This window comes from Larimichthys crocea, chromosome XXIII (assembly GCF_000972845.2).
Source record: "Larimichthys crocea isolate SSNF chromosome XXIII, L_crocea_2.0, whole genome shotgun sequence".
Taxonomy (NCBI): Eukaryota; Metazoa; Chordata; class Actinopteri; family Sciaenidae; genus Larimichthys; species Larimichthys crocea.
The window spans coordinates 14,039,403-14,049,370 of record NC_040033.1 but is presented as its reverse complement, the minus strand read 5'-3'; the positions used below and the strand labels follow the sequence as shown (position 1 = coordinate 14,049,370).

The following is a 9,968-nucleotide window of genomic DNA, read 5'->3' as shown; positions in this document are numbered from 1 at the left end:
TTTGTTTTTGAGAGAATGCAGCACATGTAAGTTAGTAACAGTTCTGTGACAACAGAAAAAAGACACGGTGTGTTGAGGAAGAAAAATTCTGTCTGCTTCCAAAGTCATTTAGAAACGAAGGAAGGACTACCAATCATCATTGTTATCACTTGTTATCATTGACATATATTGACATTTGAAAAAAGCCAAATCAGATTTATCCCCTGTGGTCCTGTTAATTTATAAAGTATATGATGCCAGTGAGCACTCTGGTGTTCCTAAATTCTACTCTCAGCCCCCTCTCCACCTCCCCACCTCTCCAACCTCTCCTCCATCTGGTGGTAAAACTTGTTTGTCTTGCTGGTGAAGTCTGCACCTTCCGGAAAGCACCCAACTTTTTTTTTTACAGGACTTTTTCCAGGACTCACACAGTCCAGACTAACATTTACAACATACGTCCACACGCACATAAAAGGGTCTCTGTTCTGGCATGAACACACACACAAAAACACCACACACACACACACACACCCACCAACACAAACAACAACACACAACATAACAGATAGGGGAGACGCTTATTTTTCCACCGAGTTCAAGGCGATTCAGTTCTCAAAAGACAACGTTGTCACATTTATTCTGGTGTATTAGTTTTGAGAGATGCACAAAGATCTCCTGGTCTTGTGGATTCCTACTGACACGCCAGGATCGCATCTTCCCAATACTTCCCCATGTCAGCACTTTACTGCAGTTTTACTTGTACATCTCTTTGGCAAGTTGTTTTTTTTTTGCTGATTCCACCTAAGCCTCTCTCCTTTCCCCCAGCTTTTTAACTCCTCCATCTCTCTCTCTCTCTTTCTCTCTCCTCTCCTGTCACTTTTTTTTTTTCTCAGATAGGGCGGTGGTGTGCATTACCAAGGTTACGGGACGTCGTCATTGCGCTGTCTCAGGGTCCCGAGCTAGTGTGAAATGGGCAGGACAGCGAGGGAAAACACCGCCTCATCACCGCCGCTCAAGCGGGTAACGACCACACACACCACACTACACACCACACACACACACACACACACACACACACACACCACACCAACACACGCGAGTAAACATCAACACTCAAACACCTCACATACACATGCTGACCAGGTTAGTTGCATAGTATGTTGAACACATGGACCACGCACAGATAGAAATACAACACACAGGCAGTTTGGCACTAACGTGACACGGACATGAACACACAGAACGAGTATAAAAAATAAAAATACTCACTCTCTGTACTCAATCTTGTGTGCGAGTGTGGAAAGCGATAGACCAGCCGTATGGATGTGTGAATGAGCTGTCATCCAAGCCAATATTACAATCACAGACTGTTTATTGTGACCAGACGATAACCAGTCCATCCCTGTGTTCTTCAAGGCCAACAAAATACACCAACTACTGCTCAACTACTAACTCTGGGCTGGACCTCGAGAGGAGAGAAACTGCCACGGCTACACTGCTCTGAGTGAAAGCGCCATGCAGGGCCGGATGGAATGTGTGCGCCTCGCTCATTGTTGGCAGGTGAAAGGTTGCACAGATAAAAAATCGAAAGCAATCAGGAAGGTGGAGTTTCAGCATGACACAAATTGCTGCTAATTGTCTGGATTGAGAAATTACCTGGATTTTTTTTTCTTTTTGGATGGGGGGCAGATTTTTCTAATTACAACCAAAAAAAGATTGTTGTCTATTCTCCATTAGTGTCCATCGGGGGGCGCTCAGAAAACGAACAGATTCCAAGGCAAATGGAGGACAGATGGACAATTTGAATATATTTTGGCGCGATCCAGATTTGTGTTATTAGATGATTATCTCTTTTTAGCCAAACTATGAAAACTAATTTGATCCAAATCATCAAGGACAGGTTTGTTGTCAGAGTTCATTTTTATGTTAGTAATACCACCTTTTGATTATTTTTCAACATATTTATCCGTTTGTTTATTATTTCGGCATCCTTTGTAGCACCATTATCGGAATTCGAAATCCTCAGTTATTTCTTTGCTTTTTTTCACTTCTGAGTACACGGATCTTTTCTGTCTTTTTTAGCCCATGTCTTTTGTATCCACCCTCTGCTCCTTTCAATTACACATTTAACCTCCTTCATGGTGTCCACCAGGAGCTGCCCTGAATGCCAGGACTTTGGCCGCAACCTGACGCCAAGGAGTGGGCCTTATTTACGGGCCGTTATGAAACTGCCTGGGTGATGACACGCCGATGGAGCGGCCCGGTCCCCGCCGTAGTACTGTGATACATACAGGTAAACTATTGGGCAATAATACAAGTGATGCATGTCATCATCCTGCATTGCGTATTTGAAAACTGTTTTACAAGGGAGGGCGATGGAAGGCAGGCGATCTTCTGTATAAAGAAAATATTACCGACTGAGGACTGCAATATTCATGGAGACGATGAAAAGGTGCTGCCTTGTTACATTTAACCTTGTTCCCTAAAAAGAACATGTTAGTATGATGCAGCTTTTTGCTCCGAGGCATGAGCTATATTGCAAGTCCTTTTCTGCAACTCTGAGATTCACTTCTAACTCCCACTCAGCATCTTGATGTGCTGTCTCATGAATGCAGTATCCCTGCCAGCTGGCTTTGTGGAAAGCAAATAACCTCGACTAGCATTCTAGCTATTGTACAGTATTAGAAGTTACCTCCTGGTTAATGTTTCTGAACAGGTCTTACCTGTCACAGTTTTGGATTCACTGCACCTTCGTCTACAGACAGAAAGGAGAAAAGAAAAAGAGTATGTGGTGTACTGTATGGACAACATAGAACATACATTATACATCATAGAACAACACAAAAACATACAAAGAAGAGGCCATAACTTGCTTTATGTTAATTTGCTCTCCCAGTCTAGAGTGGCCCCGCTTGCATCACTGGTAGCCAAAGCGCAGGAGCCCCGTGGCTGTCTGAAGCGCCTCTGGCACTGTGCGCAACGTATTCAACATAGCCAACGTCACGAACCCCGAGGATGAAGCGTCATACACCCATGGTTTCCATTACGACTGGCCATGAGGAGCCCGTTTATTGCTGTGGCATGCCATACTGTGAGTAATTAAGCACCGGCCGGTCACGTTTCGTCTTCACCGTCCACCCAATCGGCATTAAACAGTATCCCATGAGATCAAGACACATTCATCCCAACACGCCCCTCACTTACGCCTCACACCAACACGCATTTTGAAAGCTAAGATAAGGTCAAGCAATTAGTACACAGATGACTATCTACGTGATAGGATCTATAAAGTTGCTCTTCTCTGCCGTATTCCTGATGGTGTTCTGCACACACTCAGCATGCTGGAGATACCAGGGATTATTTTCTTATCTTTGGAGAGAGCCAAACATTCTTGTACAATGTGTAATCACCTTCAATGACCTGAAACTGTCGATATTGTGTGTGCTCTTGCATCAGTCTGTTTTTGTTCTGTAGTTTCTGTCACTTCTGTTTCAAATAACATAAGGATAATATAATGCTATTAAAGAATAAATCTGACGCTAATCTATCTTTCATTTTATCAATAAATTTCTGCTCTTTATGGCATGTGTTCGGAATAATTATAGGATGTAATTAACAGCGCCTTATCTGATAAGCAGGTTTTCATACAAGATTAGCAGTATAACTGCAACATGCAAAAAAGGGAGATAAGCGGCGTCTTTTTGTGAATAAAGCACAAAGAATTACACAGATAAAATAAAATTTTATGTTGTTATGTTATGTTCTGTTTCAGGGTGTCCTGACAGCCCCCCCCGCGTGGGCAAACGGCGGCATGCAGTTCCCGAAATCATCCGCCAGCAGCGTGCCAAAGAGCTCCGCTCCATTAACCCTGACAGAGTAGACCGCCACCTCAACTCTTCCAGAACTCCCGGGTCACACTGGTGGCCAAGAACTCTGTGACCGCCGGCCAGCCTTCAGCCCCAGAGTCTGGTGCTGAGAGAGGAGCCCAGCCTTGGAAGTAGTGGGCTTATAAGAAGCCCTGGAGCTGCGGAGAACTAGCCTCCTACCCATGCACATGGTGCTGAGGAGGAGCAGTGTCAGGCCAGGGTTCAGCATCCCAAAAGTGAGGGTGTCCAAGGCCCCCGCACCCACTTATGAACCAGAAAAGATCCGGAGGAAGAGCAGTGCCAAAGATGGAGGGGGGCATCTGCTGCAGATCCCAAGTGGCGGTACAGGAGCTAAAGAAGAACGGAGGAAAGCTGAGGGGTGAGAGGGGAGGAGGCTGGAGGCTATAACTAGGAGACACCTTGCTGCCACGAAAAGGAATAATATCACTGCCACATGTGCATGACCCCAAAAAGAGAAACTCTGGCAGAACATTAGGTCTGACACATTTCGGCGTTAATGTTTTTTCTACAATTTATGTGCTCAGTGTGCTATAATTACCAGCAGTGTTTATAAAAGAGGACAGGAAACTGATGGTTGCTTTTGTTTGCTCAGTTTTGCAAAAGGGATGCTGGATGGCCTCTTATAAATGGCTGCCAGAGCTTTGACAGAGGTGCACGATGCTCAGTGTCCTTTATGATGTCAAACAGTGAATACCAGGGGATTTGATACTTGAATGTTTGTAGCTAACTTATTTTTCATATTTATGCTTTTGGTGGAAGGCCAAGTCTAAATATTTGTTATGCTTTGAGTGCTCCATAAAACAGTGTTTCTATAGTGCGTTCTGTATCGGAGCAGAAGACACTTATTAACACTTATTCTTTCACACTGTAACAACAGCAGAATTGTGTCCAATTTCTGCCTAAAAAATGGAAGAAAATTATTGAAGACATTATGAATAATGTCTTTGTAATATTCAGAGGCGGAATACTAATGGGTGTGTCATATGCAGAGAAAGCTAAACATGAGCTTAGATAGAACTAATGGCGGCATTGTCTTTAGATGCTTTTGTTTTGCTTTTATTTATGACAAACCCATGAATGATTTTTCATATATATTTCATATTAGAGATTTTAATGCTTTTTGATGACAAAACTTTGATTTTTTATTCAATACAGACTTTTTCACATACTGATATAAACAACTATGTTTTCTAGTCTTAATGTTCGAGAGCAAGACTGAAATGTAGGCACTATTGTGACGTGATCTTACAATGTGGAGAGGATTTATTATATATTTTTTAATGTTTACATCGCAAAACCACATTAAACATGGTTAAAATAGTCATAAACTAACAGCAATGAATGAGACTCTAAGATGTGTTACAGGGTGCACAAAAAAAACTTCTCTGTTACGGTCGTGTGGTTTTGATTGGCCAATATTGATTCTGTACTGCGGTTATGATTTCAAACAGCTCCCCCTGTTGTGCTTGAAAGTTAATGAGAAATGGTAGGATTTTTTTTTTTTTTGTCCTCTTCTTGTTTTCATAAATCATTTGCACTGGGGCATGTGTTTCATCCAGTAGCAATTGCAGAAAAAAAAAATCGATGTAATGTGAGTTTGAGAAACCAGGGTGAACCTCGGGGAATAAGGACAGTGAACTAGAATTGAAGTGATAATGCCCTAACATATGGACCCTTGTGGATAAAAAAAACCGCCAACCCATATACGACAAAGAGTCAGCCCTTGTTTTAACATTTAAACAGTAAAAATAATGGGGCAAAAAAATAGCCGTGAGTTTAAACACACAGAGCCCCCGGGGGACGTGTGATATAACATTGTCAGGATTTTTGAGAGCACAATTTCACGGTCCTAACTCCTCGTGGCATTGCAGCTTAAATGCCATCCAAGAGTGTGTGTCTATATACATGATGATGACTTGCTACAGGGTTACAAGGGTAGAGTGCCGCCAATCATTTCGTCAAATAAACTTCATTGACTTCAGAGGGACAATCTGCTTAGATACTGCCCAAAGGATGTCATTTGAACCGACAAAAGACGAGCAACTGCACATTGACTGAACTCTGCACTTCAACGTAAGTGGTTGCCGGATTAACGTATTTAACCTTAACATAAGGAAGGTTTCGTATAAAAATGCTGTGTTTGCTGGCATGCAGTCTCATGGCCCACCGTGTACTGTGCGCGTTTGTTATGAGGTATCCTGGGTTTGCTGACCTCATACATTTGCAATTGACTTCTTTGTTAGTGTTTCCTCAGTCAGTATGGGACATTTCATACAGTATTTCTGGAAACCGGTGAAGTTGAAATACCTTCAGATTCATCACACCCTTACGTCTATGACAGCGCGTCTGAATCCTATCTATTTGTATATAAAGAGTTTTGTGTTCTCATCTATTCAAAGTCAACTCATACTGAGCGTGGAGGAGTAAACCGATGGGGATGTGTGTGTATGTGTGTGGGAGAGAGTCAAAACCTATAGCCCTGAATGCATCAGGTATATTTAGGTCTCACTGTAGCTCAAACAGTGTTGGCTTGATTGTACCTGAGTTATGAGGTGGTCAGGCTTGGTCAGCGAATCCCCCTAACCGTCCTTCTCCTCACCCGACCCAAATCCCTTATAGAATTCAGAAGTGGTCAAATAAAACGGGCGCTGTATGACAGCTATTATGTCATGCTGTGGAGGCTGGTTTAGGATGACCTGATTCTAGATCCGTACTCCTTGAGTGTCAAACCTGTGCATTGGAGGAGAGTCTTGTTGGAGCCCTCTGCTGGTTGGTTTTGGTAAACACTAGAAGATTTCTGCGTGCTCGTAGGGAGTACAAGGTGCACGTTTATAATTATGATGATGTCCTCAACTAGATACAAATAGATAAGACATTTAGAGTGAGTTATATATTGTGAATCATCATTTCAATTACATCTTACTGCTGAAACCCCTTGATAGGGTTGAAATTATTTACTGCTAAGTTAATCATGACTGATGAATAATGTGTAGGATTAGTTGCATTATGGCTCCTTATTTATGCAAATAAATAAGCAATAAGAAAAATTTTGTGCATCTAAATTATATTACAGGGAAGTTAAAATTATTTATTATTTATTTTTTTTATAGTGTCACATATTTGAAGCTTTATTTTAAAAAACACCTGCTCAAAAATGAGATCCTTATGGTCACAACAACTTTCCCCATATATTCTCTGATTTGCAAGAACTAAATGTAATCTATGCTGGTGTCAGGAGAGGGGCGCTATATAATTTAAATTCTTTTAAAAAAAAATTCTTTGAAATGATACTGTGATGCCATCAAGGATAAAGTAGGTCCTTCTAATGAATTCCCTTTCTGAAAGGCTGAAGTATGATAAGTGGAATGTCTCACAATTAAATCAGCCTCAGTTATCTACAACCCGTGAAACTAAATGAACCTCAAGCGACCGTGCCCTCACTGATAAAAGTGAGGAGAGTTGGGAGAGAAAACCTCTACACAGTTCTGATAACACCAAACTTGATAAAAAGTAATGCATTGTACTTTCTCTTAGACTTTTCCAGCAGTGACACTATAGGAAATAGGTATATTACATAAAATCCAGCCAGTACACTGTTAGAGGACTACCACCCATGGTGTGGTGTGATGCTGGGCTATTTAAAAAAAAGAAAAAGTGGAAGTTGGGAAACCATGCAGTTTGGTGAAGCTGTAGCCAAAATGTCACTGTAAACTTTGTCCTATCAAAATGCCATTACCCATTCAAGATGTCCTGATCTAAATGGCTGAAATACCTTTTCATCCCACTGTTGCCTGTTGACTTTGTAAACCGCTGCGACAGTGGAAGGTTTACAGGTGGCTATGTCACAGACAGACCTGTTTCCAGCAAGCTGAACCAGTTTAATGTTCCTGATGACCACATGGCAACAGTGGTCAGGGTTCCCACGGGTGCTTGAATTCCTTGAAAATGCTTGAATTTCAATTCAGTGTTTCAAGGTTGTGAAAATGCTTGAATTTTTTGTGAAGTGCTTGAAAATGCTTGAAATTTGTGTGATGTCTATTTGTCACTGTTATTGCGCTATGGTAGTTACACAATACACCGCTCACAAGCTGACAAATACAAGCCAATTCACAATTAGTTAAAAATCAACACAGTCAATCTACCACCATATGAAATAATGCTAATTAGACCCATATTATTATGCCATACAGTGGCACCGCTGCGCTTCCCATGACCATCATGGCAAACACAACTAGTAGGCTACCTATTTAAAGGTGCTGGAAAAATGGAAAAACTGGTGCTTGAAGGTGCTTGAAAAATGCTTGAATTTGTTCATGAAAAAGGTGTGGGAACCCTGTAGGAGGCTTCTAGGCTTCATGTGTTTGCAGGAAGAGGTTCTGTCTGTCAGTCAGACTCCCAGACATGCTTTTATAGTTTTTCTTCTACGCCATAAAAACAGTCAAGGTTACAGTTTAAGGCACTTTACCCTCAGCACTAAGTCCTTCTCATTTAGAGGCACTTTATTACATTAGCCCTGAGTATACACCACCAGCTGTTTGCCATGTGGTCATCAGGAACATTAAAACTGGCTTCAGCTTGCCGAAGCAGGTCATGTCTGTGACATAGCCACCTGTAAACCTTCCACTGTCGCAGCGGTTTACAAAGTCAACAGGCAACAGTGGGATGAAAAGGTATTTCAGCCATTTAGATCAGGACATCGTTGAATTGGCTCATGGTCATTTTGATAGGACAAAGTTTACAGTGACATTTTGGCTACAGCTTCACCAAACTGCATGGTTTCCCAACTTCCACTTTTTCTTTTTTTTTTTAAATAGCCTCAGCATCACACCACACCATGGGTGGTAGTCCTCTAACAGTGTACTGGCTGGATTTTATGTAAATCTTACCTATTTCCTATAGTGTCACTGCTGGAAAAGTCTAAGAGAAAGTACAATGCATTACTTTTTTATCAAGTTTGGTGTTATCAGAACTGTGTAAGAGAGTTTCTCTCTACCAACTTCTCCTCACTTTTTATCAGCGAGGGCACGGTCGCTTGAGGTTCATTTTTAGTTCACGGGTTGTAGATAACTGATGCTGATTTAATTGTGAGACATTTTCACTTATTCATACGTTTCAGCCTTTCAGAAATGGAATTCATTAAGAAGGACCTACTTTATCCTTGATTGCATCACAGTATCATTTCAAAGAATTTTTTTTTTAAAGAAATTTAAATTATATAGCGCCCCTCTCCTGAGCACCAGCATAGATTACATTTAGTTCTTGCTAAATCAGAGAATATATGGGGAAAGTTGTTGTGACCATAAGGATCTCATTTTTGAGCAGGTGTTTTTTAAAAATAAAGCTTCAAATATGGTTTACTACTATAAAAAAATATAAATAAATAATTATAATGAGTTCTTTTTAACTTCCCTGTAATATATATTTAGATGCACATAAATGTTTCTTATTGCTTATTTAATTGCATAAATAAGGAGCCATAATGCATTACTAATCCTACACATTATTTCATTATTAGTCATGATTAACGTAGCAGTAAATAAATTTCAACCCTTATCAAGGGGTTTCAGCAGTAACAATGTAATTGAAATGATGATTCAGCAATATATAACTCACTCTAAATGTCTTATATATTATGTATCTAGTTGAGGATCATCATCATATTCATAAACGTGCACCTTGTACTCCTAGCACGCAGAAATCTTCTAGATGTTTTACCAAAACCAACCAGCAGAGGGCTCCAACTAAAGACTCTCCTCCCAATGCACAGGTTTGACACTCAAGGAGTACGGATCTAGAATCAGGTCATCCTAAATCCCAGCCTCCACAGCATGACATAATAGCTGTCATACAGCGCCCTGTTTATTTGACCACTTCTGAATTTCTATAAGGGATTTGGGTCGGGGTGAGGGAGAAGGACGGTTAGGGGGATTCGCTGACCAAGCCTGTAGCACCTCATAATCTCAGGTTACAATCTAAGCCAACAGCTGTTTGAGCTACAGTGATGACCTAAATATTACCTGATGCATTCAGGGCTAATAGGTTTTGACTCTCTCCTACACACATACAACAACATACCCATCGGTTTACTCCTCCACGCTCAGT

General features: G+C 41.1%; 1 pseudogene; it reads left to right on the top strand.

Annotated features, from left to right (window-relative positions):
• The first annotated feature begins 2,117 nt into the window (after positions 1 to 2,117).
• On the top strand, positions 2,118 to 4,309 carry LOC113744517 (ankyrin repeat domain-containing protein 33B-like; annotated as a pseudogene).
• The last annotated feature ends 5,659 nt before the right edge of the window (positions 4,310 to 9,968 follow it).